General features: G+C 38.7%; 1 pseudogene; it reads right to left on the bottom strand.

Moving 5' to 3' along the window:
• Positions 1 to 427: 427 nt before the first annotated feature.
• LOC106526481 (solute carrier family 22 member 13-like) overlaps positions 428 to 10,556 on the bottom strand; it is a 12,903-nt pseudogene continuing 2,774 nt past the window's right edge.

The raw sequence follows: 10,556 nt of genomic DNA, 5'->3' as shown, positions 1-10,556 counted from the left end.
GTGTGTGAGAGAGAGAGAGAAGCGGGTGTTGGAGAGGAGGAGGAGGAGAAAGGAGCTGTTCAACTTTACTTCAGGCTAAAGCTGCTGAGTTTTTGATTTAAAAAAAATCTGCAACTTTCGTCTGTATTCATGATGCAAATGAGGGCATTTTATGTAATTTACAGAAAATCAGTACAAGGTGACAACACTAGTGTGTTGAAAGTGAACTTATCTTAAGATTTTCACAGTTTTATCTTGCCTTTTCTCTGACAATAACATAAAATCCAAGGCAGTGATTGGTCCATGCTGGGTTTTTTTTTTTCTAAGGACGTCATCCAGGATCAGTTTTGTGGCACAGCCAGGTGTCACAGATAAGCTCTAAGACTGACACTTAAGAATTACTCCTACACTTCACTTAAAATAAGACTGAGATGCTTGATAACTGACTTTTACTTTCTGCTTTTAACTAAGAATTATTTTACACTTAAGTCCACTCTTAGCAAGTTTGATAAATACAGGCCCAGAGCTTTTCCTTAATTTAACTTTATAAAACTCTAGAATTAAGTCAGAGAGCTGTGACAGTTTTGGTAAGCATTTGCTGTATATATACATATATCACTTTATAAAAGTGGGCTAAAGATAGAAACTGAAGGATGTTAAACTGTAAAACACGTCTGGTCCTGTTGGTTCTAACCTGCTGTTCAAACAGAAATCCTGAATGTCTGCTTTGTGCAGCGGAGCATTAATGCCATGTTCTGGTTCTGGATCTTGTTTGCCTTTCTTGCATAGAGTTTCTAATATGGTCCCAACATGGAGCTGACAGAAGATGCTGTGTTGAGTTGCTCCTGCTTGCTGCTTGCTGATTGGCTGAAGTCTTCACACGGCTCAGTGTTTCTCTTAGCAGGAACCAATCTGCGGGAGGCGGAATATGAAACCAAACGGGACAAGAATCAAGAAAAGTGGAACGTGTCGTTAGAGTACCCATCATCCCAGGTTTCTGCATCTTCCAGTGTATCCGGCAGAGGCCTGTCTGCTGTTTCAGGCAGGGCCAGGGCAAGGACGGCGCCCAGGAGTGGAGAAGTACCGAAGATGATGAGGGGTGCGGTAGGGTTGTGGTTATCCATCATGTTGATAATGGGGGCTAACACGCCACCCAACCTCGCAAACATGCCGGCAGCACCTATCCCCGTTTGCCTAGAGGTACAACAACAACAAAAGTTGCACCAGTGTGTATTTGAGGGCATTTTAGATGATTTTGAAATACTGTACGTGGAAGTCCTACCTCACCACAGTTGGGAATATCTCTGCAGTGTATACGTAGATGACGGCAAAAGAAGCGGTTATACCAAACTTGCCGACCATGGCAAGCCCAGTCAGGATATTGGGATGATCTGTAGACAGACATGAGAGGAAGCTGCTTGAAGGTAAAGAGGGTACGGTTTTCAGGAATGTCACTCAGACACCATCCTACCAGCGGGGATGGAGAGCATGAGCAGACAGGCGAGACCCCCAACAGCCAGAAAGCCGCTCTGGCTGAGCCGGCGGCCAAACGGCAGGACGAGGAGGACCAAAGTGCGAGCTGGGATCTCCACCAACCCAAACACAAACTGGGTCAGGTACAGGTCTGTCCCTAACCTGGATACACCCAGGGAGAGTCCGTAATACACCAGCACATTCACAAACCTGGGATTAAAACCAGGAGATTTTTAACAACAATGGAAGAAGGGAGGAATTTAATTCATCTTATCCACCACCCAGAACCCAGAAACTGGACGTACCAGATGTAGAACAAGATGACGGCTCGCTTTCTCATCTGAGGCGTTCGGATCAGATCCACTGCTGAGTGACTTTGCTTCGCCCCGCCTACAATCTCCCACTTTTCAGCCTCACACAAAAATAAACGAGTAAATCAAAACCTTGTGGCATTTTATGTTTTAATATTGTTAAATCCCTTAAAAAAACAAGACACACTTGTGCTACAGATGTTGAGTTGACTAAACTAAACCTAAATGCTGAATAGATGATTTAGTTGCTCCATTTCAGAGGGATATGAGACAGGCAGGGTGAGAAACAGGCCATGTGTCTGGATTTGATTTTCTTTGTGGAATCTCTATTTGGTCATGGTTAGATATTTCAGAACTGTGAAACAGACAGATGAAACTCAGAGTGGACAGGAGGAATGCATTAGTGAGCCCAAAATACCACAAAGGGCAACAACAGTGGATTACCACAGGATTTTTTTTTCTTTTAAAAGACATATCTGAGGGTTTACTGAGTTATTCACAACATGCTGGGTATTTTAGTAAAAAGTGCTCAGACTCCATCAGAAGTGCAGCATCTTGCTGCTGCTTTTTTCAAAAAAATCACAGAATTCTGTGTAAATAACATTTGTAATGTAAAATAATGACAACATCTGTAATATTGTGTTCAAATTTAAGACTGGAGCTGTTTTAAAACAGCAGAAATCCTGTTAGCTTTGCTTGAATTAGTTATTAGCTCAAGTCAGAAAACAGAGTTAAATATCACTAGAATGAGCCCCGCCTAGTCTGTCCACTGTTAGACCCGGTCCCTATACTCGCACTACACCTTTATGTCCTCTTTGAAGTGCACTCAGCTGCAGTGCACATAAAGGTTAGAGTGTGCAAAAACTAGAGAATTGGGACAGTTGGATTACATCATCGACTTGCATCATAACTGCAACAGTGAAAAGTGTAGAACCGGTCACTGTTTTGGGATCTGTACTGCTAAAAATGATAGTAAAACTACAACAAGCAATTGTTTTTAGGAGACGAAAGCCAAAGGTTTATTTATATACACCAGAGTATAAAAACTTTTTTTCTGTAAGTTCTTCTTGTCAATTGCAAATTTTCAGATTCCTGCTTTTTAAGCTTTTGATGCCTGGATCATCCTGATCCAGAGATATGGCTTGATTTGTCTTCCAAATCAGAATAAGTTATTATTTGGTCTGACAGTTTCCGTCCAGTGACACTGGATAAAATTACTATCTTATTATGTGGCCACAAGAACTTTTTTTTACCCAATGTCACTGAACTGGCTCTGTAGAATCTTATTTTTAGGTTATTATAATGACATTTTAATTGTAATTTTAAAGTGGAAACCTGAAAACTATTTTGGACATTAGGATTTACCAGCTTGGAAAAAAAACTTTGCTAGCTTGCAGGAAAAAAATACAAAATTTAAGACTTTTCTGCCTATAATCATTTAGTAAAAGAAATGTTGTAAATAATATATATTACCTATGACTCTTGCCAGGTTTGGTTATGACTGATGATCTCTTTCTCCAAATCAAAGGTAGTCAAAAATCATTTTTTTTCTACACAGTCTCAATTTAAAAGAACTGAACTTCTTTTATAGTACCTTTTTTAAGAGTACAGCAACCAAACTTTTTATAATTTTTATTTGTCAGATAGGGTTGTAACAACACATTGATCCACATTAATTGCATAATTAATGGTTCAATTACATCAAGGCAAAATGAAAACACCAATCTATGTCTTCATCTTTTGCCAGATGTGGATCAACATCACATCAAACACAATGATTGTGTTAGATGGGTATATGACATCACAGCATATTGATCACAGACTTGGGAATTGAATTGAATCAAAATCGTACCATGACAGATTTTGATATCGAGAAACACCATCATCCAAACACATCATGATAAAACTTGTTAGTTATACCCCTAATGTCAAGAATACATGGAAACCTGAATAATTCCAGGGATGCTGAAGCAAACTGGCCAGTTAGTTTTATAACTTTCCATGAAATTTGCTGACAGTACCAAGAATGCACAATAAGACCTTGATTATGAAAAACCCACACCTGGACAGACGGAGGTAGAACCCGTCCGTTAATGAGCGCTGCTTTTTTGAGGAGTGCGATGGCCTCCTCCCGCCTGTCGTTGGCCAGAAGCCACCGGGCGGACTGGGGGAGCACCCTGCCAGGAGACAGAGCACACAGCACAGAGGGGGGAGGTGGACAGAAGCAAGAGAGTGGAAGATATAAGGGTAGAGGAGGAAACGAGCACCACAAAGAGGACATTCATGTATAGGATGAATACACAGTGGATCTTATGTTTTAGGTTGAACTTCTCACCGTTAAGCAGGAGGCCTGGAGCTGATATCGCCAGTTGCAGTTTTCTCCAGTCTCGTATCAGGTACGCCACTCCTGCAAGCAGCATGTAACCCAGGCCAAAGGTGTAGTCTGTGATGATACCAGCCAGCATGCGTCTCTTAGTACATGTCCACTCAGTACCTGGTAGAGGAAAACAGGGGAGGATTGGAAGAGAAATGAGGAGAGGGAAGGGGAGTAAAGAGGAATCGTGGGTGTTGGGGTTGGCTTAGAGCTCTGAGGTGGATGAAACATGGCAAGGTGACTTTCATGAACATCTTTATTTATCATACATCTGCAATCTGTATCAAACAGGGCTGCCAGCTATCTGAATAAAAAAAGAATACTTGAGATCTGGGGAACCTATTTTTTTTTAGACAGGCCCAATAGAGAATGGATCCATATGGCCAAGGACATTTTTGGTGTGACTCAGAGTTCCAGTCAGAAAAATCAACAGGAACACCCTCAAATAGCGGGTAAAATAAGTATTGAACACGTCAACATTTTTCTCAGTAAATATATTACTAGAGGTGCTAATGACATGAAATTTTCACCAGATGTCGGTAACAACCCAAGTGATCCATGCATACAAAGAAATCAAACCATAAATGTCCAGAAATGAAGTTATTTGTAATAATGTGGAATGGCACAGGGAAAAAAGTATTGAACACATGAAGAAAGGGAGGTGTAAAAAGGCATGGAAAGCCAAGACACCAGCTGAACTCTCTCAGTAATTAGAAAGCAAGCCTGCCCCTTGTCAGTGCAAGTTAATATCAGCTGGTTCAGTCCCAAATGATGGCCAGGTATCACACAAGAAACATCTGATGATGGGTAAAAGTAAAGAGCTCTCTCAAGACCTTCACAACCTTATTGTTGCAAAGCATAATGATGGCATCGGTTACAGAAGAATGTCTAAACTTCTGAAGGTTCCAGTGAGCACTGTTGGGGCCATAATTCAGAAGTGGAAAGAACATTATTTCACCATAAACCGACCACGATCAGGTGCTCCTCACAAGATTTCTGACAGAGGAGTGAAAAAAATTATCAGAAGAGTTGTCCAAGAGCCAAGGACCACTTGTGGAGAGCTTCAGAAAGACCTGGAATTAGCAGGTACGATTGTTTCAAAGAAAATAATAAGTAATGCACTGAACCACCATGGCCTGTATGCACGCTCACCACGCAAGACTCCACTGCTGAAGAAACAGCATGTTGAAGCTCCTTTAAAGTTTGCTGCACAACATTTAAACAAGCCTGTGAAATACTGGGAGAATATAGTCTGGTCAGATGAGACCAACATTGAACTGTTTGGATGCCAGAATACACATCATGTTTGGAGGTCAAATGGCACTGCACATCAGCCCAAAAACACCATACCAACAGTGAAGTTTGGAGGTGGGAACATCATGGTGTGGGGCTGTTTTTCAGCATATGGTACTGGCAAACTTCAAATAATTGAAGGAAGGATGAGTGGAAAAATGTACAGAGACATTATCGATAAAAATCTGCTTCCATCTACCAGGATGATGAAGATGAAATGTGGCTGGACATTTCAGCAAGACAATGACCCCAAACACAAAGTCAAGGAAACTCTCAATTGGTTTCAGAGAAAGAAACTAAAGCTGCTGGAATGGTCCAGCCAATCACCTGACCTGAATCCAACAGAAAATCTATGGAAAGAACTAAAGATCAGAGTTCATAGAAGAGGTCCACGAAACCTTCAAGATTTGAAGACTGTTTGTGTGGAAGAATGGGCCAAAATCACACCTGAGCAATGCATGCCACTAGTTTCTCCATACAGGAGGCGTCTTGAAGCTGTCATTGACAACAAAGACTTTTGAACAAAGTGTTAGATAAATTTCAGTAAGTGTGTTCAATACTTTTTCCTGTGCCATTCCACATTATTACAAATAACTTCATTTCTGGACATTTATGGTTTGATTTCTTTGTATGTATGGATCACTTGGGTTGTTACCAACATCTGGTAAATTTCATGTCATTAGCACCTCTAGTAATATATTTACTGAGAAAAATGGTGACGTGTTCAATACTTATTTTACCCGCTGCATAAAACTTAGCCTAAGACAGCCTGAGATTCCTGATTTATAATCCAATATGGCTGCCACACGCAGTAACACACACACACACTAACAGCATAGAGGTCCCTCACACTGAATAAGTATTTCTATAATCTCAGCTACTTGAGAAAATAGTGATCACGTCTGGAACAAAAGTTCTGCCAAAAGTCCCTATCTGGCTTTTTGTTTCGATTTTTGCCACAAGTGTGTTTGTTTTTGGGATGTACCAAGCACAAAAGCGTTGATGATGACTCCAGAGATGGTGGTCCCCACAGCAAAGCGAAGGACCATGTAGACGGGGAAGTTGGGTGCGAATGCTACAGCGACTCCGAAGACAGTCTGAAGCGCTATGGACAGCAGCAGGACAAAACGCCGACCGTACCTTAGGGATGAGACGGGCATGAATCTGCTGGAAAACCTCATCAAGAACTCGTATTATACAACTAGATGTCAATAAATAAATAACATGTCATGCTCCAGCATATCTCTATTTACAAGTCTCTATTTGACTTCATTTGGATAACTTATTTTTTATCAAATGTCAACGAATGAGCTCCATAGTGAGGCCAAAAATCCTTGTGCTTTACTTTACTGACACATTTTGGCCTTCTTTAAAGCAATCATAAATGATCAAACTGCCAGCGTTGAACACTATATGTGAAAAAAAATACAAAACAATCAATCAGATGCTTTCAAATATTGACCCGTTAATCACATAAGGAGTACATAAGGTGTTTAAATTAATGTTTAAGGTCCAATTATGTTTAAGGTCCAAATTCATTTGGACCTTAAACATAATAAGGTCCAAATGAATAATTCCCCCCACATTTTAGTAGAAAGTTCTCAGCCCCAACATAGATTGCTTGGCAATAAATGTTTGTTTAAATAAATCTCTTTTTATGTCTCTTAATGTTGCCATCACTCTTGGCTTCCAGGTTTTTATGTCTCTCTGAAGCCTACCTGTCAGCCATGGCTCCAAACACCACAGATCCCACCAACAGACCCAACATGTAGACAGACGACCCCAAACTGTTGAGTCCAGCTCTGCTGCACACCAGGTCCCACTGGTATAAAAAAACAGTTTGTGTTCTGTTACTGAACCATTTTCTGATTATTTCTAACTTGTGAACTCAATATAAGTGATACTGTTTAATTAATAATGGTGAAACTAAGAGATCACAAGTTTTCACACTAAAGGATCAATTAAACTAATAAGATAATTCCAACTAAAGACATTTCTGTTGATATAATTTTACAGAATACACTTAGGAGTTTCCAGGTGGGTGGGCCAACAAATGGATGTTCTTGTCTCCTACAACATGGTCTTCAATGTTAAATATCAAAATGGAAACTTGTCTTTGTTGCAATAAAACATATTCAGAAATTTTATTTTAAAACCATTGCATCTGCAAGAACTTGAAACATATTTCAAATGATAATAAAATCACTTGTCTTGATTTGCACAAAGTAAAGCATCTGCAGCCACATCTGGTTGCAGATGCTTTTACTAAACTTTATTTTAATTGCTGACTTGTTTAATTTGTTTTGTCACGTTTTTCATGTTAAAATTTTTTTAATAAAAACATTTAAAGAAAATGTTCTGGATTTCTACTGAAGAATGTGCTGTAACCTGTCAGCAAATGTTTTCATGGATGTTTTCATTTTGACCCAAGGGCAGCAGGAGGGTTCAATTCAGCACTGGGTGAAAAGGCTTTTGCTTTGCTTTTGATCATCAGTTCTCTAGATTTTCTGAAGGACTTCGGCTTTGGATGTTGACTGCTTTTCTTTTCCAGAGAATTGTTTTGTTGTTTATTAGGCAACAGTACTTTTACCTATAAATTATTTAGGGATACCAAGGTACTCAAGCGATGAATTAGTGTTGTGATGACTCACAACAGACAACTTAAAGAATCCATTATTAATTAGGCTCTTTGTTACCAACAGACATAAAGTGGTATATAATGTTATTATTATTATTATTATTATTATTATTATTATTATTATTGTTATTGTTATCATTATTATTAATAGCTGGAGACCTGACATGCCTGACTTTGCACCTCTCTTAAGCCATCTGTTGTCTTTGATAGTTTTGAGCAGGTTTCTCTGACCCTCCCTCTTCACTAAGGTGGTGCATCACATTAAATTTAGCTTCGGTGTACTGGACATTATACCTGCTAAAGGTGTTCAAAGAGGGTTTTTAATATCGTAGAACCATGCATTGTCTCTTCTCAACAGTTGCCTCAGTTCCAGCTCCTTTTAAACATGCTGTCATCAGACCTCTACTTAAAAACAACAACAACAACAACATGGATCCTTCTGTTTTATCAAATTTTAGACCAATTTTGAACTTATCTAAAGTTTTAGAAAAAGTTTTTATTCAGTTGCAATTTTTTTAGAACCCAGCTCAGGTTTACATAAATTTCAGTCCAGTTTTAGATGTTGACAGAACTGAGTCTGCTTTGTCAAAGGTGCAAAATTATATTCTTTTACCGCTGGACTGTAAGAAACCAGTGCTGYTGCTGCTGCTGGATCTCAAAGCAGCTTTTGATATGTGGATCACTCTCTCCTCATATCAACTCTGTCCTGAGACATTGGAATTTGAGGGACTGTCCATGTGTGGCTTAAGTCTTTTTTGTCTGAAAGGACTTTTAAGGTGACAACTTCTCAACCTCCACTTTTCCTGACTACTGGTGTGCCTCAAGGTTCTATTCTTGGACATGTGCTGCTGTTCTCACTGTATACGTATGTTGCCACAGAGTTTGGCCATAGAGAAACATAATCTCCAGTTTCATTTTTATGCAGATGATATACATGTCTATTTGCCATTGTCCCCAACAACATAAATCTTTGGACTACATTCTGAATGGTCGTAAGGACATTAGTAAGTGGCTTTCATATTTCTGCTCCTGCATGAAAACAAAACAAAATGTATTTTGTTTGGAACTTAAATACGGCCAAAATTTTGTTCAAGAATTTGACTCCTTAGACCCATGGTAAAGACTTTGGGTGTGATGTTTGACAATTGTATAAAATCTGACAAACAGATTAATTGACTTGTTCGAAACAGCTTTTTTCAACTCTGACTTCTGGCTAAGGCTAAACTCTTCCTGAGTTGAAAGGACCTTGAAAAGGCAATGCATGCTTTTATCTGTTCTCCCATTGATTGTTGTAATGCACTTCATGAATAAACCAGGGTTCCCTCTATTAGCTGTAATTGGTCCAGAATGCTGCAGCTCATCTGTTGACCAACACTAGGAGGCAAGATCACATCACGCCTGTACTTTACTACCTTCATTGGCTCTCAATTGGTTTTAGGGTTGATTTTATACTTTTAATGTTTGTTTTTAAAACTGATCATGGTATTGCACCCTCTTATTTGTGTGATCTTTTACAAGCACATTGTCCAGTCAGAGCACTTCGGTCTGCAGACCAACATCTTTCAGAAGTACTCATCAAAGTCCAATCTGTGACGCAACTGTAGCTGGTCCAAAATTATGGAGTTTATTACCTTTTGAGTTGAGCGTAATCAAGGGTGTAACTTTAGGTCTACCAGTGGGGGGGCTCTAAAACCCTGCATGAAAACAAAACTGGAATTTAATTAGTAATTAGTAATTATGCTTAAATGTACATATGAGAATTTGTAAATGTTTAAATCAAGTTACATTTAACTAAGGACGATGAGAGTTGCATCTGTCTTCTTAACCAGTTAATTTCCATTGTGTTTGAGCAAATGTCATTTTATTGGTGGTGGTGGTGATGGGGGTGAATTTTAAAGCACACACTGTACAATGTAACCAGTTTAAAAATAAATATAAAACTATTTTACTTACATTGTACAGAAGAGAAGGTATTTAACATAAAAATGATGTTTTTGTTCCTTCCATTCTTCTGTATTAGGTTACTATTATCATTATTGATATTGGTTATTATTATCTTAATGTCATTAAAATCATTAGTTAGTTGTTGTTTCTTTTTTTTTCCTCAGTGGTCGTTAACGGTTGTCATCAGTATTATTTTTGGTTATTATTAATATGAAATCATATATCTTCCTGTTTCCTATGTTATGAGAGTGAGTTTGTAATCATTTTGTCTGTGTAGTAAATTGTTTGTTGGTACAGTATGTTGGAACAGGCAAGAATACCAAAACATGGTTTCAATTGCACATTTGTAAATCAGTGCATCTGTAAGTGAAACATTTCATCAAACTGAGATAAGGTGTAGGATTAAATAAGTGTTCACTTATTTACTTTCAAACAGAAAAGTTTTGGTATTTGGGTTCTTGGTTATGTGTGCATTTTTTTGTTCTACTGATTGCTTGTTTTTTATTTTTAATCAAATTGAGATAAGGGATAGGATTAAATACTG

This window comes from Austrofundulus limnaeus, unplaced genomic scaffold (assembly GCF_001266775.1).
Source record: "Austrofundulus limnaeus strain Quisiro unplaced genomic scaffold, Austrofundulus_limnaeus-1.0 Scaffold278, whole genome shotgun sequence".
Taxonomy (NCBI): domain Eukaryota; kingdom Metazoa; phylum Chordata; class Actinopteri; order Cyprinodontiformes; family Rivulidae; genus Austrofundulus; species Austrofundulus limnaeus.
This window is presented reverse-complemented; position numbering and strand designations above follow the sequence as displayed.